This window comes from Melanaphis sacchari, unplaced genomic scaffold (genome assembly GCF_002803265.2).
Source record: "Melanaphis sacchari strain LSU unplaced genomic scaffold, SCAv2.0 Contig134_pilon_pilon, whole genome shotgun sequence".
NCBI lineage: Eukaryota > Metazoa > Arthropoda > Insecta > Hemiptera > Aphididae > Melanaphis > Melanaphis sacchari.
In genome coordinates this window covers 755,610-770,594 of record NW_020270560.1, presented here as the reverse complement: position 1 = coordinate 770,594, position 14,985 = coordinate 755,610, and the positions used below count along the sequence as shown (strand labels likewise).

General features: G+C 24.3%; 1 pseudogene; it reads right to left on the bottom strand.

The window, feature by feature from the left end:
* Window positions 1-14,985, bottom strand: part of LOC112591434 — a 391,626-nt pseudogene that overhangs the window by 268,899 nt on the left and 107,742 nt on the right.

The window sequence follows — 14,985 nt, the reverse complement described above, 5'->3', positions numbered from 1 at the left end:
AGACTATTAATTTATGATAATAGTATGACTAATAGAAAGACTACAACTAAAAATAAATATGAGACATGAAATGTATTCATTGATGTTCTATTAAATGGAACAACGATAATATTGATAGTGTTATGCGACATGTCATTGTAATTGATATGAAAAACAGAAAGAAACATTATGACATCAAATCCCCTAACAATATCAAAGTTGATACAATAACTGACACAAATTTGATATTATAATATCTTATAGGTTTCAAATTGAAGAAAAACTGAAACGTTCCTATCTTTTGACTTAAGCAATATTCTAATTAACATTTCGAAAAAATCGTCTGGGCAATGTACAATGTACAATGCGATCATTACACGGCTAAAATCGTTAAAAACCATTATCGTAAAATAATAGCATTTTCATACGATTTACGATAATATAACTATAATTGTAATTATTGAGCTATCATAGTTTTAATATTAGTGGTTAATAAAAAAAAAAATTAAAAAAATAACTATAATTATTATTCTTGGGGTGATCGCAAATAACCTTTATTATTCTAAGCCATTCGTTTCGAGATTACTTTTCGTTTGGCCGGAAAATCCATGTGACAGGCGAGTCGATCAAAACCATACAACGATACCATGACAAGAACTACGGCCCATGGGTATAAAAATAAAAATAATTATCGTATTACAGTTAATAACTCAAATATTTACGGAATGCGTATCATAATATTTTGTTATTAAGTCCATTTTATTTTAACTTAAAATTAAAACAAAATTGTAAACTGTTTATTTACTAACATACATGTCTATATCGTAATACAAAAATCATTTATTACCGCGTTTATTTTATTTTTTTTTTTTTTTGCGGGGCATCCAATAACAAATTGTATTAGTTGTATCATGAAATTACATCATATCGAAACGCATATACGTATATTTTTTATTTTACATATTTTTTTTCATATCTCAGCACAATGTGGATAGTTCATCTTTACACATGAAAAATGCAGGTTACCTAACCAAACTATAATAAAGATATATAATATTACTGTGTCAAAATATATCAACAGATGCGTCAGTGTAGTAGAAAAAACTAGGTCAAACTAAAAATGTACAGTGATTAAAAATATTTTCATTAAGATCTATTTACCGAAGTGCATTTACAATTCAATCATGATATGATATATTTTATTTACAAGATCGAACAGAGAATAATCGTAAACTAAAAACACATTTTATTACATTGTATTTTCATAATACACGAATAATTTTTTTTTTCAGATTCTAAGCGGAGCAATTTTACAATGATCACTGTTTATTTATTTTTTTAAATTTTATTATGTACAAATCTTTACTACATTTTTATAACCATTTGCACATCAGTATATTATCAAGTTGTTGTATTCGCATTATATAATAATACAAAATTTTAAGTGAGTACAACATGCCAATATCGCGTGTACGTATATGCGTAACTTAAGTGTAGGTATACAATATTATAGTCGAACAACATCGAATGTCAGATTACCAGGCGGCGGATTGTTCGGATATACGCGTCTAAATTGATCTAAAATAATCTTCGGGTGCAAAGGAGCTCTCATTACATTTGTTCATGGTTTTAAATTAAATTATTGTTATCGTTTTATTAGTACTATATTATGTTTAGTGTACTTATACTCGGTCTATGATTACCGTCGTCATCGTTGTAAGAATAGTTTAAACTTTCTGCTACTTGAAATAAATAAAATATACATTATTCGATGATGTGTATATAGCATAATGGTCGTAATACGATTTAATTTAATTGTAGCATTGTTATTATAATTACTATTATCGTCGTTATTATTATACGTATATTGAATAATCAATAACGGTTTAATACAACTGTTATGATATGTAAGACAGATTTACCGATTGCACCGTGTGCAACTGTAAGAGTAGTCGAAGACGAACCGTTGGAGCGTTAACGATGTCTACAATATAAAAATGTTTATAAAACCTGACAAATTAATCACTTTTGCACCACCGTCATTATATTTTATTACATTAATTACTCCATTACTCATCATTCGGCATTTGGACGTGCGCGAAGTTATGTTTTATTTTTTAATATAGAAAATGCGGTTCTCTCGGTTTTTGAATTTCTCCGAAAACAACGATGGTTTAATGCATCCCATGACTATGACAGTACGTAACGCAATTATACGATTTCAAATTAATTTAAATTTCTTAAATTGATTAATCAAAAAAATTTAACTAGCATTTAAATACAACATGATTTCAAAAAAATTTATTTTATTTGGTATTAAATGTTTTATTGTTTACCGAAAAAAATTAAGTATTAAGAAATGTATTATTGTGACGCAGGGACATACCGTTTTGTGCAGTAGATGAGTCTGCTGTTTGAAAAAAATGTCTTGGAAAACATGGTTTTATTTAATATTTTACTCATATTGTTGTTTAATATTATTATGAATTGTTATGTTTAAAGAAATATTTTGAAATTATAGTACGTTTTGTAGAAAATTTTTTAAGCTTTTATGCTATAGCTTTTTAATTTGGTACAAAAACATTTTTTTTCGTATGACAGCTGTATTATAAATTTTCAAAGTCCATAAATTTAATTTAAATATTTCATACCCATTATTCCATAAAAAAAAAAAAAAATTGTATTGTATTACTTTACCATAGAAATTTACTATTGTTTAAAAATAATAACTAAACAATTAAAACCTTAAAAATACTATATGCCTCAATTATAACAAATAACTCAAAATATTTAACTATATCTATTGTCATATTATTATATTAATTGTTACAAATCATCTCGATTATCAGAATATCTCGGTAATCTTTGGTGATAATTTCAATTATGTTTAATTTTTTTCGATATTTTTTATTCACTATTTTGTTTTTGCTATCTTTGCCAGATATCTATTACGAGTAGTTATAACGTATACTGCACAGTGCAATCAGTGCATATACAAATATATTTGTAACTATATCAATATACACTTATTGTTATATTGCTGCAATATTCACTAGACGAAATAAAACGTTTTTATATCATTTCTTCTCCGACGTTAACAACCAATGTTCAAGCATAAATATTGACAAGTGATCAACATAATTTACCATTCTATAGTATAATTAATTATGTACAGTATGTATACAAAAATTTAAAGATTATTATAAACAATAGTTAGAGGAGGGCCATTTTATAATTCTATGGTATACTAAAAACCCCCCTGCAAACTTGTTTAAAATTAAACTACATATTAATTAATAGTTTTATAATATAATATCGATTCGATCGTGCGTCGGAATACTAAATCAAAAATTAATAGCACCTTTAATAATGATTAAACAAAAAATAAATAATACCAACAATCATTTTTTTTTTTTTCAAATACATGCGTGATGGCTTTTATTATTTTATAAATAACAATTAAAAAAAAAAAAACCCAATAATTGACTCGTAAGACGACAGTATATCTGTATATATATATATATATATTTAAGTATAGTTTGAGTTGTAGAAAAAAATATATCGCTCTACAATATTTACCGCACGCGCGCATCGCCGTCGCCGCCGGATACAAGAATTCGCCGAACTGTGAATATTAGCGAGATTCCATTAAATTTCGTCGATTGGTCACGAGTAGCTATTACGACAATATAATATATAGTTAATCCGTAAACCGCGTAAAACGTTTATCGTTTCAATCGGTACGCTATAAGTAATATGTGCAGATGGGAACAATAATCGGTTCGCTTCGATAACTGCAGCAGCAGACGTCAGGGTCAAATCACATAACGTGCGCGAACTCCGATCGTGCAATTAGTTGTTATTACTTCGGGATCGACTAAAAATGAAAAGTTCTATAAAAGCTCAACAGTGCATTGGATAATATTCTGCAGGTAGTGTATAGATTATTAATGCATGTAAGCAGACATTATTTTCCAAACTTAGACAAGTAACGAATATTTGCTTGACTCGTTAGCTATTATAGTCAATATTGAAAAAAAAACAAACTAAGTCAATGTTAACTTATTAATTTTTATGACTTTGTTAAATTATAAATCAATGGATCATTTTTTTATAATATTAATTTCATTGAAAAATACAATTTGACGTTTTAGTCCTTAAAAAATTAAAATACCTACAAAATAAATGCTCAAACATAACATGTCTTTTAAAATACCATAATTTATTATATAATAACTTCATATATTTTGAAGTAGTTATCATAGTGAAATGAAAACGACTTTCTGAACTAACTACAAAAAAACTACACAAGAGAACAATGGGTTTTATTCATTATTAACATTATAGAAGTACAGCAATTTTAATAAAAAGTCAAACTCTATTTTATGATTTCCAAAAAAAAAAAAAAATACAATTGTCAAATTTAAAATTTAGGTCTGGTGTCTGAATAATTAAATGAAGTAGTATCTATGCTAGTTTTCAATGCCAAGTTTAATTTTAAAAATCTAAATTTATTATTTCGACTACCAAGCATTTGTATACAATATAAACTTAAGTTTATATGTTAAACATGCTTAAAAATTAACTTCTACTATGATAAAAGTTTTATTATAAAAAAAAAAAGTAACAATTTACTTAACCCAATTAGTATAAACTTAATTTAAATTTTCAACTTATAATTGTCCAAATTTATTATTTTGTAGATGATATTACTGTGATATTATGAATTATACCCGGGGTAACCTATATAATAGTATAATTTGATCGTTTGACTTTCGAAGTATGAACAAATATCGAATATATAATCCACATAACATACTATTTTAGAATATTATAATAAATAATAATTTATTAATATTATAGAATTGATTTGATTTTTAATAAATAGTTTTATTTATTTACTAAACTATTATTATTATTGATAATAATAACTTGAAAGAATATTATGAACTTTTAATTTTTGTGTTTTTCAGAAACAAAGCCAAAGAACCTAAGTTTAACTCGTTATCAATAAATTAATTAGTCATTTGATAATTCGATACTTATTAATAGATTTTTTTCGTCAGTCAACTGTATAATTAAGCTTTTAACTATTGCTATAATCATTTAGTGATAACAGATGTGGATAACGATACACAAAGTCAATGTTTCGACGTCATTTCAAGGACTTCTACGAAAATTATATAATTTATTGGCCTTCGTAGTAAACCAATTAATTAATGTAAGCAGTATACAACGTTAAATGTAATTTGTCTGAAACCTGTATTAAACTTTATCATTGTTGAATCACTATAGCTCCAAAAACAAAGCACTGACATATGGATTAAATGGTATAAATGTTGCTTCGAAATCTATTAAAAATATACTTACTATGATTGATAAGACATTATTGATCGTTCAGATGATATGTGCTGGCGCCCGACTATAATATCGTTGTCAAGACACTTTTTTATTTCAATCTCTATGATTAAATTTAGAATAGAACTAAGCGAAATAATAAATGAATAAATCATTTTTGTGAAATAGTAAAAACAAACGTTTATTTAATGCAAAATAAATAATTTAAATTGATAAGATATTACTCTACATATCAATACGGATAACAAAGAAATCTAAAAACTTTAATGACAAACTTAATAAAACGAATAAGTTTTTAAATTTTAAAACTAATGAAGAAACCTACAAAACAAGATAAAGCTACAACTACCATAACATATCTTTATTATAAAGTCATAGATAAGTCCACGGAAATTGACCAGACAACTTATAAATAAAATATTTAACGTCCATACCTATATTTATACATTGTGACTGTAATGTAATAAGGATATTAACCATATTTACATAGTTAATCAAAAAACAATGATAATATTTTTTTGAATGACTGTAGATATTTAATGTATAAAAACTTATTTAAGCTTTACTGAAGTTATTATATTTATACTTTGTATTAAACAATTCACAAAAAAATGAAAAAAGAACATACAATGAAGAGTAAATTGAAAAAATCAATAAATATTAATAACTATAATTACTAATATTTTAAACTTAACAGTTTATTGTTAATAATATTATAGTATAATTATTTTATTAATACATAAAATATATCATAAATATTATATACGTGTAGAATAACATTTTATTAAAATTAAAAGTTTGATTTTATAAAGCTGCAGTTGTGAGAGCAATGAACATAATTGACATACAATATGAATAAAAATATTGAGCAGTGGACAATAAAACAGAAAATTTGACGAGTATAAAAAATATAAAAATTATAAAATCAATGTATGGAATTATCAAGGAGAAATTTAAATAAGATATTAATTAATTAAGGACATACAAAATCAGGGAGAATTATAAAGGTTGTGATAGTTCGGTATGTTATGAAAAGGGATGACACGGAGGAAGTGGAAATGGTTATGTCTTGCTATGGATATTATTGCAGAAGAAAATAATGAGAAGAGAGAATAAAATAATAAAAAAACACGGTGAAAATAAAAAAGAAAAAGACGTAGAGGAATAGTTGTGCGTGAAGGTATAGTGTAAAAGCGCCCGACTCCGCATAATTCCAAGCAAAAAGAGAAGAATAGAAAAAAAAAAAGAAGATGTAAAATAAATATACCAATACTAGTCTATATTTAGTATTAATTATTATTTATAATTGAATGTTATACTTATACTACTAATAATATAATGTCTATTGCTAATACTATAATATAATGTATGTATTATGTGTTTATATATTGACAATCAATAAATACGAGTATTTATTAGTATAAATGTATACAGTATATTATCATGATTGTAATATTGGTTTTAAATTTGATATCCAAGTTTTATTTTTAAATCGAAAAAAAAAATTATGTTAAAATTTAAAGTAACGTTCACTGCCTGAGATATTATAAAACAATTATTCTTTTGTGATCATAGCATTCAAACAGTGGCGTGTAGGGGACAGATCTGTAATTATAGTTAAAGAGACGAGTACTTACTGAAATTAATCAGTACAAACAAAATATTAAGTTATAATAGTATTAAATGTAAGGTATAATAAGATTTAAAAACAATACCATGATTTGATTATAATATAATATGGGCAATTAAAAAAAATAAAAAAAGATATATATATATATGGAATGAACCCTTCGTTTTCACCAAGTTTGTTCTTGACAAGAAATCAATTTAATTTTAATCCATAAATAACCAAACTATAGGATGTTTAATCGAAAATCGTGAATTTTTTACCGTTACGATTATTGCACAATATATTATTCAAAATTAATTTTATTTTTTAACGTTTATAGTGCATATAATGATAAATAGATTCTATACAATTTGATACACAGTTCAACGAAAACATCTATGGGCCTAAATTATTTTTAACAATAATATAGAGAACAATGATTTAATTTTAATTTTAGTTCGAGAATATTATTATTATCATATGTTACCGTTTATGTACTTATACGAGTGTTACTAAGTAATGCTATAGCAACACCTACATTTTTTAAATTTTTTTACAGAGACTAGGAGTTATTACAATACAAATCCTAATCGTGTTATAAAATTATCGACTGATATCAAAGTGATATTAATTATTTTATCAAATATTCGGTAATCCTATAAGTGTCTTAAAAATATAAAATTAATCAAAAAATTTAAAAAAAGCAAGCAATTGAGTTTTTGTAATTTTGACGAATTTTGTAAGATTTTATACATTGTACCAAAAATCAATTCGTAAAAACATATTTATGGCTTCTATCAGAATCTAAAATATTAATAAAAATATAATTTACATTAATGATTAATTGATATTTGATGCAAGGATAATTCATTTAATTTAATCTATAATTATTTTCAAGTACGGTAGGTACTACTAATAATATCTACAAATAATTAGTTAAATACATTTCATTGATCAATTAAGAATACCATATTTTAAATGCAAAATTGTAGTTAACATTTAGTGATAAACATGTAATTTAAATTTCTGTTCCTACCCTTTTCCTTTCACAATTAAGAAATTCAGTATATGCAATTTTTTCTTAAATTTCATTATAATGAAATTAATAACTACATAATATAACTTCCAAGTTCAAATTGATTAGCGTGTTTAAAATAACTCTATAATATTCCCAAGCATTATTTTTTTGAGTTATATTTTGTGTTTGAATAAAATAAATGGTTTTATCAACTACCTGGTCGATTAAATGTGACTGTTTAAAATCCTTTATAATTTATTGCATGCGTTTAAATAAATAAGTTAGTTTATTTTTCAGAAACACATCTCACTGTAAATGGTGGTTTTTTTTACGTTTATATAAAAAATTGTTTAACCCAACGAAGTTATTAGAATAATTAGGTTAATATTTCTAACAGTCCTAGTTATAATAGCATGCATTTTGTGAATCCAAAATCTAATGTACCAGAGCTAATGAAATTAAATACCTAATGATCAATCACTAACATTATAATTTTCAAATTCTTACTTATTTGACTTTATCATTAAGAAAATGCTCACCAATAATAATAATTGTTGAATTTCTCTTATATTCAGTAAAACAACTTTGTTTCTTGTGCTCGTACAATAAACTCATAAAATTGACGTCGTTAACTTTATATTATTTCAAGTTTGAATGTTACGAAATTGTGAGGAAAACGTAAAGGTGCGATTTCAAATGAACTTTATTCCTTCAAACTATATTATGAACAAGGGGATAGGCAGCTAGATGCATTTTAAAGGTAAACCGTATATAAATCTAGGTAAATAAACTGTAAATCCCCAATTTCATACCATGTAACTATAAACATAAAAAATCTCCTGTGCAAACTCCCTAAATCTAATCAAAAACGATTTCATGGGACCACGAAATATATATATATATATACCAGATACCTGCAGTGTATATCCTGTGATATAGTTCACAAAATTAAAAATAAGACTTTGAGGTTTACGGGAGAGGGTGTTCTTCCTCATTCTTCATTAGGCGTTTTCCAAATTGATATTTTTCCCCTCCATTTATTGTTAAAGCCGGGATTTCTTTGACATTTTTGTTAGCAAAAAAAAAAAAAATTACATGAAGTTCACAAAAAATCGTGGTATTTTTATTTTTATATTTTAATGAAAATTATTCCCAATCAAATCATTATAGAATATTATAAAAACGCGTTTACTGTAAATATTTGTTTTCACCGATACCAACAAACAACACAGATGTTGTAGTATTTGTAAATTGTAAGTCCTTCTATAAGATAGATTAATATTGGTATTGGTGATCAATATCGTTGTTAAAGCATATTTCGTGACATTGGAATGACGTATTTTCAAAGTAAAAACGCGAAATCATTATATCTTACTACCAGTTTTATTATATTAAAGTAAGTTGTGTATACAAAACAAAACTATACGAGTATATTCCAAAAAAATATAACAAGAATATTTAATTTTAATGAAAACGAGTCTATCCATAAGACGGTAAATTATTCGGAAAATTTCACCAACCTAATAACTGGCACAAAAATTTAAATGATATACGCATTCTGGAGACATTTAAAAATCAAAATATACAATTAAACATGCATATTTACTAGTATATATTAGTGTCCCAACTATAGAAGAGTAGTGGTACAATACCACCTATAAACAAATTTGTTTGAATTATTTCACAACGATTTAAGAAATACCTTCATAAATGCATAAACTCAAGACACTATTAATAAAAAAAATTGAAAAAAAATCAATACTATGTCATAAAGATAAGACCAATAGCATATTATAGCAGATATATAGTATATTAAACGAACTTAAAATTACGGTGAATATCATATTGTACTAATGCTCTTATATCGATAGTGAAGAACAAAATTAGGTTTTAAAATAATATACACTACTGTCGGTACAAAAAATCCTTATATATTTACTCTAACGCATATCACCTGCTGATTATAATTTCGAACACAATAAATATTTTCATAATACTTATGTCCAAAATGATAATCAACAGGTGAAATTCGTGGAAATAAAAATTAAATCATTTCCAAATAACAACGCTTTAGGTTGTAAATCTAGAAACCATTGGCGTGTTTAGGCATAATATTTTTCTTCACATTATCACTAAACATTTTAATAACTGTTTATAATATAATAATTCTAAATAATTTTTTAATTTTTAATATTTTCTATTTTTGAGAAGAATAAAAAACAATAATGGCAGTGGATAAAATTAATAATTTAAAAATCCAAAAAAGTATGAAAAATAAAAAAATACTTTATATTTATTTTAATACAATTAATTTATATTTTTTATAGAAAAAACATTAACTGTATATTTTTTTTTTTTATGTAAATCATAAATTTTTTTCAATTTAATAATTTTCTCAACATTTGTATGCATCATATAACAGAATCTAATTAAGATTTTAAAGGTAAAAAAGGATTAGTGTGTTTTGCGTAATCGTGTTACTAATTTAGAGCAAATTCGGCTTATGAATTTTAAGTCAAAAATAAAAGCGCATATCCTGTTGGATCTAAAGAATATTTTCATTTGTGCCACTACATATAATTATTTGAATTAATTATTTAGTGATATTAATGATAACATCATATTTTATTTATTTAATAAGGCGTTTTTAAATCATTAAAAAAAAAAAAAAATGCCATACAGCTGTGATGAAAAAATAATAATTTATTAAATGCGTGTCAAAAATTGACATTAATTTATAAATATCCTAAAAAGTAAGAATAAAAGTTGTTTACTAGAAATAAATCTAAAATTCCATAATACAATAATTTTTTTTATTCAAAATTGAATAAATTATTACACGCAGAAAAGCCTAGTCTTAAAAATTACTATGTTAAAAATACATTTTCACTAAGTATTTTTCTATAAATGTACAACCTTAGGAATAATTTATTTTGTTTTTTGCCAAAAACTCACGGTTAAACGGTCTTTTTCCGATGAACTTTGTGTCACACAAACACATAATATAATGTATTATCTGTTAGTTCGAATAACATAATATTGTATTCATATTGTTTAGTACATAACGGTTTATGCTGATATTTACCGGTTAATATGTGCACATTAACTACACCTCTGGGCTATAATTAATATATTTACTTAATTTAAATATTAAATTAATAATAATATTTAATCAACGCCTTTGATCTCAAACGTTAACCTCCCAACTTTATCCAGATAATACAATATTGACTAGGTACCAAGGGATAACTGCATAAAAAAAAAATAATGTAATATGCGCATTATTATTATTTAACGGTGTGTGAACGTGTTAGAGGACAACATAATTACACTTTATATAATCATTAAACCATGGTTTTAGTGTTGTTTGTTAACTAAGGGTATAAAATATACAGTGAAACTTCTTTATAGTGGACAGTCCAGATAATTTAAAACCGTAAAATTTGATGAAAAAATAAATAATGTTTTTTTTAATATTTCATTGCATATATCTTACCTATATTAGGTATGTTAAAAAAAATATATATATACATACGATTGACTTATTTATTTATTTGTTTATTTAAACCGACGAACCCTATTACAATTATTATAGGCATACGTCTAGGATTTTGATATCACATTATTGTTTATCTTGAATATAATATTTTACATTATTGCGTGTGCAATAAAAATATTAATTTTTTTAAATAGCAACACCTATTTTTAATTCCATATTCGGATAAACCTAAATTTTTTTAAGTAATTTTGATGTATCAACTATGGTTTTAAATTAAAAATTGACTGAATAAAAGCCATTTCCTTTTTAATAAATAAATACATTTTTACGATATATTTAAGTGCATAAAATCATTTATAATTATTTATTATTGGTTAATTTTTGAACATTTTTATGTATTTTTTTTTTTTTTTTTGTACGTGTTATAAATAAGATTTACATAATATGGATATACAATTACTATACATATCATACATTTTTTTGTTACATATTATTTATAACAGTTATTTTATAATTATATATAATTTATTAAATAAATTGCTCAAAGTTTCCTCCACTATTTTCCACACATAATTGAAATAATTTTAGACATCTTCTGTTGGTTACTGACATTTTTTGACTTTCAGTTATGTTATTACGCAATACACGCAACCACGATTTAGTTTTTTAAATCTGAAAGACTAATTGCGGAAGATCTTTTAAACTATCGCTTTTAAATTTCCCATTAAAAAAAAAATCAAATGGCGTAATATCTGGAGATCTTTCTGGGCATTAAATGGGTCTTATTTATAACACAGATAAAAAAAAAAAAATGTATTTGTAAAAACATTAAAAATTAACCAATAATAAATAATTATAAATGATTTTATGCACTTAAATGCATCGTTAAAAATAAATGTATTTATTTAATAAAAATGAAATGACTTTTATGCAGTCAATTTTTAATTTTTAATTTAGAACCATAGTTTATACATCAAAATTACTTAAAAAAATTAGACATATCCGAATATGGAGTTCAAAATAAGTGTTGCAATTCAAAAAAAAATATTTATTGCGCATGCACGTACCAAAATGATAAAAAAATTTAAATTGATCTACAAATGTGTATGTTATATATACCACTAGCTTGCAAATAAAATTCAGTTTATTCCAATTTAATCCGGCCGATAAATTCAATGTTCCCTAAATTGGTGAACACACGGTATTTACGGAAATTGTCCTATCTAGTGTTGTGTATAATATTTTTACTAGACTACTTACGACTGATATTTAAAATATTTAACACTTAATTTTTTTTTTGCTAATCAATCGTGAAAATAATTAAACCAAGATAATTAACATTGTACAATAAATATGATCATGTATTTAATAATTTATCGGTCGTGTGGCACTATAATATAAGATTAATTAATTATTAAGACCTAGTTTTGACATTATTTTTAAATTGAGATCAATTCATTTTATTTGCATCCACTATTGCGAATATTTATTTATGAGAGTTTTCATTATTAAGAAAATCTTACAACTTTTATATTATATTTATATTTTTTTTAAGGAATTTAAAGGTGTCTAATATTAATAGTTTCTTTACTTTTTTAAGTGTCTAATAATATAGGTTTCATGCCATAATGGAAAAAAAAGCTGCTATAACAGCTAAATATAAAATACGTACATATATGTACGTATTTTATATACCATCATATTTTCTTTGTAATATTTCAAAAGTGAATGCGTATATTTATCATAATCTTGAATCATCACAAAAGTAATGAAACTCGATTAATATAAATAAGACTATTTAAAAATTAAATATTTTCGAAATTTGAAAAATCTATGTAGTATTATAGTATTACTTTTAAATAATTATTTTTATTTGTCATTTAAAATTTTTCAGTTAATAGCTGACTTTTTATAATATTGCAGTTCAATTAAAAGATTTATTTCTACACACAATCAAATAACATTATCTATAAAAATGAATTATTATTTTTATAATGAATGTAGACTTATATTGTTTTTAATATAGTATTAACCAGTTCGTGTGAAAATATTTATTTATGATATACCTGTTGCGTATATTAATACAACCGATATTATAATATATAAGTTAATATTATATCGATCTTTGTACATATAGAAATTATTATGTGCTTAATTGATAGAATATTGCAGCTAATATGCTCTGGTATTATAATATCTACTAAGCAAAGTATAACATATTAACATTTTGGGAACGTAGTTACTGCACAATGATTACTTTTATATTGTTTCATAAATGTAATTGTCTACAATTGCTAAACACCTGTTCATTAACATACTGCAATACTACTTACGTTTGGGTATTGATGTATAAATATATAAAAATTTAATAGCAGACACTATGTTATTGTAAATAATAGAATAATATAAGTGATATATGCACATACAAGCATATTACACAAATTTTAAAGTATAACATAATCTATATATAACACACACATATATAATTAAGGTGCTTATGTCTGTTTTTCATTTATATATATATATATCAAAGACAATGAACCTTTTATGGGTCACGGACTGAAATTTAGTAATTAAAGTTTTTAAAAAAAATTGCACATGCCAGTGATATATGTTCATAAGTATTTACCAATGTAAAATAATATGTTTTAAAGATGTGTGGCTTAAAGAAAATTCTTAAAAATTGTCTAGCATCAGTTATATATTTTGTCAGTCTTAAATGTTTAAAAAAAACACAGACAGCATTAGCTTCATCCGACAATATATTATTTCTCTGTATTGATTTTAAATACTAACATAGTGAAATTTCATTGTTGTCTATGGAAAATGTGAGTTATTTTTTTTCCCATTAAATGCGAGATTAAACGAGAAAATAAAAACATTTTCGCGTACTTATAACATTTGGTCAATAAGACACTTTTGGCAAGAGTGCCATTGGTTTTCTACCCCAGCTAGTAATATAATAATAATATATTTATTTATTATTATGTAAACATATACGGCAACCTTCGATAGCGAAACTATAAGATTTACAAGTTCCATGGAAAAAAAGGAAATAGTAATCTCTATTTTTTTTTAGGTACCTATTATTATTGAATGACCAGAATAGTGAAAATTATCAATATAATAAATTTTAAAAATCTCAATATTTTTAAATAGAATTATTTTTATTATGTTAAATAATATTTTGAATGCAATAGATATTCTCGTGTACTAATAAAGGTTTATGCCCGTGGCATTTTGTTTGGTCTTTAATATTGAAGCTTCGTAGTATTAAAAACATTATAGCCATGTGTGTGTAAATAAGCGTGTCTGTACAACATATAATATAGCTACACTTAATGCGCGGAGGGTTAAATATGTGTTGTAACTCTACAGACAAAAAAGCTGCTAGATTTAACGGCAATTATTGTAATTGTCACGATTGTCACTTGCATATGGTATTCGTAAATAATAAATTTATTCTTGTTAAAACATACACATATACATTTTTATTTTTTTAATATCACTACGAAATTTGGC